Genomic DNA, 13593 nt, shown 5'->3' on the forward strand with positions numbered 1-13593 from the left:
AGAAAGAAAGAAAGAAAGAAAGAAAGAAAGAAGAAGCAGAAGCCGGTGAGCCACCCGAACCACCCTCCTTTCTCTTTTCTTTTTCCTCTCCTCTTTTCTCTTCTCCCCTATTCACTGTGCCCTGGCCGATCTTTAATCACAACGCCGCCACCCTTTTATTCTTCTCTCTTCGCGCTACCCTAGCGCCACCGTCACAGCGCGAAGACCTCTTCTCCTCCCTCGGCTCACCTCCACTTCGCGCCATCTTCTTTGAGCTCCCCCAACATTGTTGGCCTCTCATCCACCCACCATCATAAAACCACTGAAGCCCTCCCCTGTTCTTGCCTCGAACCAGAACCCGCTGCCATCGAGCACCTCCGTCAATCCCAGAGGAGCAACGGTGAGATCTAGCGACCGAACGACAATGAGCAGCGGCGACGAATTCCCTTCCCCGCCTTCCCTTCCCCCTCTTCTTCCCTGAACACCCCCCCACGTGATTCCCTTCCATTGTTCCCCAGCCCTTTAACATGTTTTCTTTTTTTCTTTTATATTTTTTAATTAGGGGTAATTTGGTAATAAAAATTAAAATTTGGTAAAAAGGACGATTTTAAAACTAAGTTAAACCTTGGGGACCATTTTGTAGGCAAAAAAAGGCCGAGGACAAAAAAAATTTCGCCCTCTGTGTTAGGAACCAAAATCATACTTAACCCTCCCCATTAACTTGGGACGTCATTTGTTGTGAATCGCTAAACACAGTCTCCCCTATAGCTCTGACATCTCGAGCCAACGTCAATCCTACAAGAAACGTCTCACACTTAGCCTAATTATTTGAAATAGGAAAATCAAATTTGATGGAAGCTTCGATCACCGTGTCCTCACCCTTGGTTTGAATGAGGCTAGCTCCTCCATACCTGATATTGGAAGCTCCATCCACATGAAACTCCCATATCGGCATGTCGGAAGTCGGGTGCGCCAAGTCGGCTAGGAAGTCTACTATCGCTTGGGCCTTAATGGCGGAGCGTGGTTCATAATGCACATTGAACTGAGACAGCTTAATGGTGCAAGTCATCATCTGGCCTGCCAAGTCGGGTTTTTGCAAAACCTTTTTTATCAGTTGGTCGGTTTGCACTATTATCAAATAACTTCGGAAATGTTAGCGTAACCGACAAGCCGAAGTGAGTAGATCAAACGCTAATTTTTTTCATCTTTGAATATCGTAGATCGGGTCCTTGTAGAACCTTGCTAACAAAGTATACAAGACACTGATGCATACCCTTATCCTCTAAAACCAAAGCCGAAGCCAAAGTTTCTTCGGTTACGGTGAGGTACAAGAACATGTGTTGTCCAGGTTCTAGTTTTGCTAAGACAGGAGGAGAAGAGAGCAAGTTCTTAAAATGTTGGAAAGTTGCTTCACATTCCTCCGTCCATGCAAATTTCACATCCTTTCTCATCAATTTAAAAAATGGTTTATCTTTTACCACTAAAGCCCATAAGAACCTTGATAACACAGCCAACCGACCTATGAGCCTTTGAACCTCTTTGAGGTTCTGAGGATTCAACAAGTCTAAAACCGTCTGGAATTTCTTGGAATTAGCTTCTATACCCCTTTGAGTAACCATAAATCCCAAAAACTTACTTCCCCACATGCCAAATGCACACTTCGAATGGTTCAACCTCATTTGGTGTAGTCAGAGACAATTAAAAACTTCCTGTAAGTCAGCAATCAGATCACAATCGTCCTTTAAATTTATCAACATCAATGTAGACCTCCATATTCCTTTTGATTTGCCTATTAAAAACCTTTGCCATTAACCTTTGATAGGTTGCTCCTGTATTTTTCAGACCGAAAGGCATTACGGTATAGCAGTAAATCCCCTCAAGGGTAATAAAAGTTGTTTTATCCTCATCAGCTTTGTAAATCGAAATTTAATTATAGCCATTGTGGGCACCCAGAAAACTTAGTATCTGATATTTCGAGGATGAATCAATCATGTTGTTTATGTTGCGTAAAGGAAAATAACCTTTTAGGCAAGCTTTATTTAGGTCTGTATAGTCGACACATATTCGCCACTTCTTATTAGACTTTTTTTTACTATAACCACATTAGACAACTATGTTGAGTAGGTTAACTCTCGAATAAACCCAAAGTCCAGTAGTCGCTAAACTTTCCTTTAAACCTCAGCAGCTCAGTTAGGTGAAATGTTACGACGTCACTAAGTAACTGGCTTAAACTCGAGGTTTACAGCCAATTGATGGGACATGAAGGTTGGGTCTATCCCAGGAATATCAGAAGGTTCCCAGGAAAACAAATTTAGATTACCCTTCAAGAAATTCTGAAGCTTCGACTTTAGTGGATAAGGAAGTTCCTTGTTGATCATGGTATACTTCTCTAGTGTGCCACCAATCTGGAATTTTTCCAAGTTTCCCTTGGGCTATGGCCTCGGCTTCTCTTGAATTCAGAGTCTAAATCAATGAGGAATATTCCAGTGGATTCCTTTTCCTTATCCCTGAGAGTCAGGCTAGCCTTGTTACATTTAACTGCAGATACTCGATCTCCCCGGATAGTTGCTATGTGTCCTTCCGCTGTCAAAAACTTCATGACAAAAAATTTTGTGAATATAAATGCACATAGATCATTGTGAGTTTTCCTCCTTAAGATCACATTATAAGCCATGAAATCTTGAAGGACGACAAATTCAGCCTGTACTACTCTCACATTGACACCTTCTCCCATGGTAAAAAGAAGGTCAATAGCCCCATCTGGCTTAATGTAATAGTCTCCTAGCCCAACAACCCCTGGGAGATGGGGCTTCAAATGTTGTTCCTTCAAACCTAGGGCATCAAATGCATTTATGAAGAGAAGATTTGAGTTTTCTCCTATGTCAATGAGGATCCTCTTCACGATACCATTTTCTAACCTTGTGGTGATCGCCAAGGGCTCATCATCTTCATATGTGGCGACCTGGAAATCCTCTGCCAAGAATTGTACTGCTGAAATGCTAGTTACATTGAGAACCTCGGAGGTGGCGGCTTTAACATCCCTTTTTACGACATTGTTAGATCTTGGCAAACCATTATTTCTGACAACCACGTTGACTACCACTTGAGCGGTGTCCTTCATGGTTTCTGGTGGTCTGGAGTTCCTTGGGTTCCTGGTTTCCCAATCTTTATCCTAATTGTGTTGTCTAGGCGGGCTTACATGCTGGAAAAATTCAGGGAGCTTACCGTCTTGAAACTCTAATTTTAGAAGTTAGAATATTATATACTTGAGTTAAATTATCAGAATAGCCCTTTAAAAAATGACTCGGGTCAGTCTGTCCCACCTTATCAAACCCTGCAATTTCAGTGAAGCAGGTTTTGCAAGTTCAAAATCTTTTTCAAATTCGTCTTTTTGGCAGTTTTAGTAGGCTAACCCAATGAGTTTGATCCGCTTTGCCACCACTGAGTCGAACCAAGGATCCAATTTTTACCATAGTGCCATAATTCTCTCATTTTGATTGTTTTCTTTCTCTATCTCAACCGTCAACATAGCAAGTTTATATCAAAGAAGATTTTTAATTCCATCTTGGATTTAACTATTTAAAAACTCTTTCATTCGATTTTAATTTGATCGACATATTAAACTATTTAATTTGATTGACATATTAAACTATTGTTCAAATTCAAATTCGCATCAATAAATTAATTATAATAAGAGCAATGCTAGGGGGCCAGCAATTTTTGTGATTGTTAGCCATCAACTAGCCATCAATGATGATTTGATGGTGTGAGATTGGTATGAGATTTCATCCAATGGCTCACCTTCCTCTGCTGGTTACATGCTGGCTAAAATTCAATAAAACTACTGGCCCCCTAGACTTTTCCTTATAATAATATAAAAAAAAGCTATACTTGACTAATTAGTTTTGAAAAGGTGACATGTTTTTTACCAATACGATAAATATATAAGATAATTTTTAAATTTTTTAAAAATTTTAAAGACAACAAATAACTAGTAACTTAGAGTTTCTCTAATAGAATATTTTTTTTAGTATGATTTTTGATACTTTTAAGAAGTAAATTAATTTAAAATTAAAATTGATTGATAAAATAAAACTAATATCACCTTAAAAATATAATTTCACTTTAATAAAAAAAATTAATAAAATTTTGTTATACATATAATTATGTTAATAAAATAATTAAAAATAATATAAAGTTTTAATTAAATTAAGACTAAATATTAAATAGATAAATTTATTTTATTATTTATGAGATATAGTCTTATAGATATTTATGTATTATTTTAGGATTTTTTATTTAAATAAAATAAATATTTTATTTACGAAAATACATAAACACTGGGGTATTTACAAAATTGCATAACAGGACGCATCTCGTATACTGAGGGGAGGGTTTCTAAATACGAAAATATATCGACATCTCAGACCCCATTCTGTGACAGGGTGACTGATGAGCGGATAATTTATACGCTTTTTGGCATTGTTTTTATATAGTTTTTAGTAAGTTTAAGCTACTTTTAGGGATGTTTTCATTAGTTTTTATGTTAAATTCACATTTCTGGACTTTACTATGAGTTTGTGTGTTTTTCTGTGATTTCAGGTAAATTCTGACTGAAATTGAGGGATTTGAGCAAAACTCTGAAGAAGGCTGACAAAAGGACTGCTGATGCTGTTGGAATCTGACCTCCCTGCACTCGAAATGGATTTTCTGGAGCTACAGAACTTCAATTGGCGCGCTCTCAACGGCATTGGAAAGTAGACATCCAGGGCTTTCCAGCAATATATAATAGTCCATACTTTATTCGAAGAATGACGACGTAACTTGGCGTTGAACGCCAAGTACACGCTGCTGTCTGGAGTTAAACGCCAGAAAAACGTCATTATCCGGAGTTGAACGCCCAAAACACGTCATAACCTGAAGTTTGACGCCAAGAAATGCCTTAGCTCGTGGAATGATCAAGCTCAGCCCAAGCATACACCAAGTGGGCCCCGGAAGTGGATTTATGCATCAATTACTTACTCATGTAAACCCTAGTAGCTAGTCTAGTATATATAGGACATTTATCTATTGTATTAGACATCTTTGGTCTCAGTTTTGTTTTATTCTTCATCTTAGGAGATCATTGATCACGTTTTAGGGGGCTGGCCATTCGGCCATGCCTGAACCTTTTGCTTATGTATTTTCAACGGTGGAGTTTCTGCACACCATAGATTAAGGGTGTGGAGCTCTGCTGTACCTCAAGTATTAATGAAATTCTATTATCTTTTATTCAAATCTCTCTTATTCTTATTCCAAGATATTCATTCGTACCCAAGAACATGATGAATGTTATGAGTCAGATTACCCTCATTATCATTCTCACTTATGAACGCGCGTGATTGACAACCACTTCCGTTCTACATGCAACAGAGCTTGAATGCGTATCTCTTAGATTCCCCAACCGAATCTTCGTGGTATAAGCTAGATAGATGGCGGCATTTATGAGGATCCGGAAAGTCTAACCTTGTCTGTGGTATTCCGAGTAGGATCCTGGGAATCCGAAAAGTCTAACCTTGTCTGTGGTATTCCGAGTAGGATTCCGGTAATGAATGACTGTGACGTGCTTCAAACTTGTAACCTGCTGGGCGTTAGTGACAGACGCAAAAGAGTGATTCTATTCCAGTAGGGGAGGGAACCAACCGGTGATTAGCCGTACTGTGACAGAGTGCGTGAGCATTAGTTTTCACTGCGAGGATGGGATGTAGCCATCAACCATGGGTGATGCCTCCAGACTGGTTAGCTGTGCGAGTGACAGCCGCATAGGATATTTCCCCGAGAGGATTGAAAGTAGCCACAGTTGATGGTGAACCCCTATACAAAGCTTGCCATGGAAAGGAGTAAGAAGGATTGAGTAGAAGCAGTAGGAGAGCAGGCGTCCTTGGGCTCTGCAGCATCTCCATTCACTTATCTGAAATTCCCACTAATGAATCTGCATAAGTTTTCTATCCCTTTTATCATTCCTTTTTATTTATTATTTATTCCAATAATCACAATTCCCCTTTTTTCTGCCTAACTGAGATTTGCAAGGTGACCATAGCTTGCTTCATACCAACAATCTCTGTGGGATCGACCCTTACTCACGTAAGGTTTATTACTTGGACGACCCAGTACACTTGCTGGTTAGTTGAACGGAGTTGTGTTCACTCGTGCCAAATTCTTAAATTCCATAATTCCACAATAAAAACAATTCGAAGAATAGTGATCACAATTTCGTCCACCAAGTTTTTGGCGCCGTTGCCGGGGATTGTTCGAGTATGGACAACTGACGGTTCATCTTGTTGCTCAGATTAGGTAATTTTCTTTTCAAAAACTTTTTCAAAATTTTTCTTTTCTTTTTCGTTTTCTTCACAAATATTTTCGAAAAAAAAAATTAAAATAAAAATACAAAAAAATTAGAAAATCATAAAAATCAAAAATATTTTGTGTTTCTTGTTTGAGTCTTGTGTTAATTTTTAAGTTTGGTGTCAATTGCATGCTTTTACAATTTTTCTTGCATTTTTTCGAAAATCTCATGCATTCATAGTGTTCTTCATGATCTTCAAGTTGTTCTTGACAAGTCTTCTTGTTTGATCTTGATGATTTCTTGTTTTGTGTCTTTTGTTGTTTTTCATGTGCATTTTTGCATTCATATTTTCCATGCATTAAAGATTTCTAAGTTTGGTGTCTTGCATGTTTTCTTTGCATAAAAAATTTTTCAAAATTATGTTCTTGATGTTCATCATGATCTTCAAAGTGTTCTTGGTGTTCATCTTGACATTCATAGCATTCTTGCATGCATTCATTGTTTTGATCTAAAAAAATTTCATGCATTGAGTATTTTTGTTGTTTTTCTCTTTCATCATTAAAATATTCAAAAAATCAAAAAAATATCTTTTCCTTATTTTCCTCCAAATTTTCGAAATTTTGGGTTGACTTGGTCAAAAATTTTTAAAATTAGTTGTTTCTTACAAGTCAAGTCAAAATTTCAATTTTAAAAATCTTATCTTTTCAAAATCTTTTTCAAAAATCATATCTTTTTCATTTTTTCTATTATTTTCGAAAATTTTAAAAAATTAATGTTCAAAATCTTTTTCTTATCTTTTTATCAAATTTTCGAAAATTTAGCTAATAATTAATGTGGTTGGTTCAAAATTTGAAGTTTGTTACTTTCTTGTTAAGAAAGGTTCAATCTTTAAATTCTAGAATCTTATCTTGTAGTTTCTTGTTAGTTAAGTAATTTTTAAAAATTAAATCTTTTTCAAAATATATTTTTCTTAAAACTTTTATTTTATCTTTTATCTTATCTTTTCCAAAAATTTTATCTTTTTCAAAATTTGATTTCAAAATATCTTACCTAACCTCTTATCTTCTTATCTTTTTCAAAATTTGATTTCAAATCTTTTTCAATCAACTAACTAACTTTTTGTTTGTTTCTTATCTTTTTCAAAACCACCTAACTACTTTTCTCCTCTCTAAATTTCGAAAATATATCTTTCTCTTTTTCAAAAATTCTTTTTGTTTTAAATTTTTAATTTTAATTATATCTCATCTTTAATTTTCGAAAATCACTAACCTGTTTTCAAAAATTATTTTCGAAAATCTTCTCCCTCTCTTTTCTTATTCTATTTAATTAATTAATTACTAACACTTCTCTTCCCCTCTCTTCATCCAAAATCCGAATCCATCCCTCTTCTTTCTTCTACCCCTTTCTTCTTCTACTAACATAAAGGAATCTCTATACTGTGACATAGAGGATTCCTCTTTCTTTTCTTGTTTTCTTCTCTTTCTTATGAGCAGGAACAGGGAAAAGGGCACTCTTGTTGAAGTTGATCCAGAACCTGAAAGGACTCTGAAGAGAAAATTAAGAGAAGCTAAATTACAACAATCCAGAAACAACCTTTCAGAAATTTTTGAACAGGAGAAAGAGATGGCAGCCGAAAATAATAATAATAATAATGCAAGGAGAATGCTTGGTGACTTCACAAAGCCAACATCCAAGTTTGATGGAAGAAGCATCTCCATTCCTGCCATTGGAGCCAATAACTTTGAGCTTAAGCCTCAACTAGTTGCATTAATGCAACAAAACTGCAAGTTTTATGGACTTCCATCTGAAGATCCTTATTAGTTCTTAACTGAGTTCTTGCAGGTCTGTGATACTGTAAAGACGAATGGAGTTAATCCTGAAGTCTACAGACTTATGCTTTTCCCTTTTGCTGTAAGAGACAGAGCTAGAATATGGTTGGACTCACAACCTAAGGATAGCCTGGACTCCTGGGATAAGCTGGTCACTGCCTTTCTGGATAAATTCTTTCCTCCTCAAAAGCTGAGCAAGCTGAGAGTGGATGTTCAAACCTTCAAACAAAAAGATGGTGAATCCCTCTATGAAGCTTGGGAAAGATACAAGCAGTTGACCAAAAGATGTCCATCTGACATGTTTTCAGAATGGACCCTATTAGATATATTCTATTATGGTCTCTCTGAATTTTCGAAAATGTCATTGGACCATTCTGCAGGTGGATCTATTCACCTGAAGAAAACGCCTGAAGAGACTCAAGAACTCATTGACATTGTTGCAAATAACCAGTTCATGTATACCTCTGAGAGGAATTCTGTAAATAATGGGATACCTCAGAAGAAAGGAGTTCTTGAAATTGATGCTCTGAATGCCATATTGGCTCAGAACAAAATGTTGACTCAACAGGTCAACATAATCTCTCAGAATCTGAGTGGATTGCAACATGCATCCAATAGTGCTAGAGAGGCAGCTTCTGAAGAAGCTTATGATCCTGAAAACCCTGCCATGGCAGAGGTTAATTACATGGGTGAACCTTATGGAAACACCTATAACCCATCATGGAGAAATCATCCAAATTTCTCCTGGAAGGATCAACAAAAGCCTCAACAAGGCTTTAACAATGGTGGACGCAATAGGCTGAGTAATAGTAAGCCATATCCATCATCTTCTCAGCAACAGACAGAGAATTCTGAACAAAACACTTCTAATTTAGCCAATATAGTCTCTGATCTGTCAAAGGCCACTTTCAGTTTCATGAATGAAACAAGATCCTCCATTAGAAATCTGGAGGCACAAGTGGGCCAGCTGAGTAAGAAAGTCATTGAAACTCCTCCTAGTACTCTCCCAAGCAATACAGAAAAAAATCCAAAAGGAGAGTGCAAGGCCATTGATTTAATCAAAATGGCCGAATGCATAGGGGAGGAGGAGGACGAAAATCCTAGTGAGGAAGACCTCCTGGGATGTCCTTCAAGCAAGAAGGAATTTCCTATTAAGGATCCTGAGGAATCTGAGGCTCATACAGAGACCATAGAGATTCCATTAAATCTCCTTCTGCCATTCATGAGCTCTGAAGACTATTCTTCCTCTGAAGAGGAAGAAGATGTGACTGGAGAGCAAGTTGCCAATACTTAGGAGCTATCATGAAGCTGAATGCCAAGCTGTTTGGTAATGAGATTTGGGAAAGTGAACCTCCCTTGCTCATTAGTGACTTAGATACTTGGATTCAGGAAACTCTACCTCAAAAGAAACAAGATCCTGGCAAGTTCTTAATACCTTGCACCATTGGCACCATGAGCTTTGAAAAAGCTCTATGTGATCTTGGGTCAGGGATAAACCTTATGCCACTCTCTGTAATGGAGAAGCTGGGGATCATTGAGGTACAACCTGCCTTGTTCTCATTACAATTGGCAGACAAGTCAATAAGACAAGCTTATGGAATGGTAGAGGACGTGCTAGTGAAGGTTGAAGACCTTTACATCCCTGCTGATTTCATAATCCTAGATACTAGGAAGGAAGATGATGAATGCATCATCCTAGGAAGACCTTTCCTAGCCACAGCAGAAGCTGTGATAGATGTTCACAGAGGAGAGCTAGTCCTTCAATTGAATGGGGAATACCTTGTGTTTCAAGCATATGGCCATCCCTCTGTGACAAAAGAGAGTAAGCATGAAGAGCTTCTCTCAGTTCAAGGTCAAGAAGAGCCCACACAGTCAAACTCTAAGTTTGGTGTTGTGAGGCCACAACCAAACTCTAAGTTTGGTGTTCAAACCCCATATCCAAACTCTAAGTTTGGTGTTGGGACTATACAACATTGACCTGATCACCTTGTGGCTCCATGAGAGTCACTGTCAAGCTATTGACATTAAAGAAGCGCTTGTTGGGAGGCAACCCAATTTTATTTATCTAATTTTATTTTATTTTGTTTCTTTGCTATTTTTGTGTTTAATTAGGTACATGATCATGAGGAGTCACGAAAAAAATCAAAAAAATTAAAAACAGAGTCAAAAACAGAAGAAAAAAAAAATTTTCACCCTGGAGGCAGCGCAGACTGGCGTTCAACGCCAGTAAGATGCATCTAGCTGGCGTTCAACGCCAGAACAGAGCATCTTTCTGGCGCTGAACGCCCAAAACAAGCAACAACCTGGCGTTTAACGCCAGGATGTGCACACAGAGGACAATCTGGCGCTGAACGCCAGAAACAAGCATGAAACTGGCGTTCAACACCAGAAACATGCATTACATGGGCGTTTAACGCCCAGATCATGCACCAATGGGCGTTTGAACGCCAGGATGATGCACCAAGGCAATTTACACGCCTATATGGTGAAGGAATGGTATTTCTTTTCACCTCAGGATCTGTGGACCCCACAGGATCCCTTACCTCAGGATCTGTGGACCCCACAGGATCCCCACCTACCTTTTCTTTTAATCCTAATCACACTCTCCTAATCCAAATCTCATTTTCAATGTCACACTTCCCAAAAAACCTTCACCAATCACCTCAATTCCTCTTCCCAATTACCCCATTCACCATTCACATCAACCCACTCTTCCCCATAAACCCCACCTACCTCCATTACATTCAAATTCAATTTCCCACCCTTTCCCACCCAAAATGGCCGAACTCCCACCCTCCCTCTCCCTATAAATACCCTTCTTTTCTTCTTCATTTTCACACAACACAAACACCTTCTTCTCCTACATAGTCGAACCCAATCTCTCCCTCTCTACTCCATTCTCTTCTTCTTCTTCTACTCTTCTTTTCTTTTTTGCTCGAGGACGAGCAAATTTTAAGTTTGGTGTGGTAAAAAGCCTAAGCTTTTTATTTTTCATTCACCATCAATGGCACCTAAGACCGGAGTATCCTCAAGAAAAGGAAAAGTGAAGGCAAAAGCTTCCACCTCCGAGTCATGGGAGAAGGAGAGATTCATCTCCAAAAGCCATCAAGACCACTTCTATGATGTTGTGGCAAAGAAGAAGGTGATCCCCGAGGTCCCTTTCAAGCTCAAAAAGAATGAGTATCCGGAAATCCGACATGAGATCCAAAGAAGAGGGTGGGAAGTCATAACCAACCCCATGCAACAAGTTGGAATATTGATGGTTCAAGAGTTCTATGCTAATGCATGGATCACTAGGAACCATGATCAAAGTATGAACCCGAATCCAAAGAACTATCTCACAATGGTTCGGGGGAAATACTTAGATTTCAGTCCGGAAAATGTGAGGTTGGCGTTTCATCTACCCATGATGCAAGGTGATGAACGCCCCTACACAAGAAGGGTCAACTTCAATCAAAGGTTGGACCAAGTCCTAATGGACATTTGTGTGGAAGGCGCCCAATGGAGAATAGACTCCAAAGGCAAACCGGTCCAACTAAGAAGACTGGACCTCAAGCCTGTAGCTAGAGGATGGTTGGAGTTCATCCAAAGATCCATCATCCCTACAAGCAACCGATCTGAAGTTACTGTGGATCGGGCCATCATGATTCATAGCATCATGATTGGAGAGGAAGTGGAAGTTCATGAAGTCATATCCAATGAACTCTACAAAATAGCTGACAAGCCTTCACACATGGCACGGCTAGCCTTCCCCCACCTCATATGCCATCTATGTTATTCAGCCGGAGTTATCATAGATGGAGATGTCTCCATTGAAGAAGACAAGCCCATCACCAAGAAAAGGATGGAGCAAACAAGAGAAGTTCCTCACGGCCCTCAAGAAGAACATGAGGAAGTTCATCATCAACAAATGCCTCAAGGAATGCACTTTCCTCCCAACAACTATTGGGAGCAACTCAGTACCTCTTTAGAAGATTTGAGTCATAATGTTGAACAACTAAGGGTGGAACACCATGAACACGCCCTCACTCTCCAAGAAATAAGAGAAGATCAAAGAGCAATGAGAGAGGAGCAACAAAGGCAAGGAAGGGACATAGAAGAGTTGAAGAACATCATTGGTCCTTCAAGAAGAAGACGCCACTAGAGGTGGATTCATTCCTTGTTCTTGATTTTCTTTCTGTTTTCGGTTTTTAAGTATTATGTTTATCTATGTTTTTCTGTGTCTCTACTTCATGATCATTAGTGTGTAACCATGCCTTAAAGCTATGAATAAAATCCATTAGTCTTTCACCTCTCTTAAAAGAAAAATGTTTTAATTCAAAAGAACAAGAAGTACATAATTCTCGAAATTATTAGTGAATTTAATTTAATTATATTGATGTGGTGGCAATAATTTTTGTTTTCTGAATGAATGAATGAACAGTGCATATTTTTTATCTTGTTGTTTATGAGTGTTAAAATTGTTGGTGCTTGAAAGAATGATGAACAAAGAGAAATGTTATTGATGATCTGAAAAACATCATGAAATTGATTCTTGAAGCAAGAAAAAGCAGTAAAAAAAAATGGCGAAAATTTTAAGAAAGCAAGGATCCAAGGCTTTGAGCATTAATGGATAGGAGGGCCCAAGGAAATTAAAAATCCAGGCCTAAGCGGCTAAATCAAGCTGTCCCTAACCATGTGCTTGTGTCATGAAGGTCCAAGTGAAAAGCTTGAGACTGAATGGTTAAAGTCGTGATCCAAAGCTAAAGAGTGTGCTCAAGAGCTCTGGACACCACTAACTGGGAACTTTAGCAAAGCTAAGTCATAATCTGAAAAGGTTCACCCAGTTATGTGTCTGTGGCATTTGTGTATCCGGTGGTAATACTGGAAGACAAAGTGCTTAGGGCCACAGCCAAGACTCATAAGTAGCTGTGTTCAAGAATCAACATGCCTAACTAGGAAAGTCAATAACACTATCCGAAATTCTAAGTTCCTAGAGAAGCCAATCACTCTAAACTTCAAAGGAAAAAGTGAGATGCCAAAACTATTCAGAAGCAAAAAGCTACAAGTCCCGCTCATCTAATTAAATTAATATTCATTGATATTTTGGACTTTATAGTATATTCTCTTCTTTTTATCCTATTTGATTTTCAGTTGCTTGGGGACAAGCAACAATTTAAGTTTGGTGTTGTGATGAGCGGATAATTTATACGCTTTTTGGCATTGTTTTTATATAGTTTTTAGTAAGTTTAAGCTACTTTTAGGGATGTTTTCATTAGTTTTTATGTTAAATTCACATTTCTGGACTTTACTATGAGTTTGTGTGTTTTTCTGTGATTTCAGGTAAATTCTGACTGAAATTGAGGGATTTGAGCAAAACTCTGAAGAAGGCTGACAAAAGGACTGCTGATGTTGTTGGAATCTGACCTCCCTGCACTCGAAATGGATTTTCTGGAGCTACAGAACTTCAATTGGCGCGCT

The 13593-nt window shown here is 38.2% G+C and overlaps 1 non-coding gene across 1 annotated transcript; it reads right to left on the reverse strand.

Moving 5' to 3' along the window:
- Positions 1 to 8329: 8329 nt before the first annotated feature.
- LOC112798348 (small nucleolar RNA R71) lies at positions 8330 to 8433 on the reverse strand. The gene has a single exon (XR_003199963.1). It is a non-coding gene; the product is annotated as a small nucleolar RNA R71 (small nucleolar RNA).
- Positions 8434 to 13593: the final 5160 nt, after the last annotated feature.

This window comes from Arachis hypogaea, chromosome 4 (assembly GCF_003086295.3).
Source record: "Arachis hypogaea cultivar Tifrunner chromosome 4, arahy.Tifrunner.gnm2.J5K5, whole genome shotgun sequence".
Taxonomy (NCBI): Eukaryota; Viridiplantae; Streptophyta; class Magnoliopsida; order Fabales; family Fabaceae; genus Arachis; species Arachis hypogaea.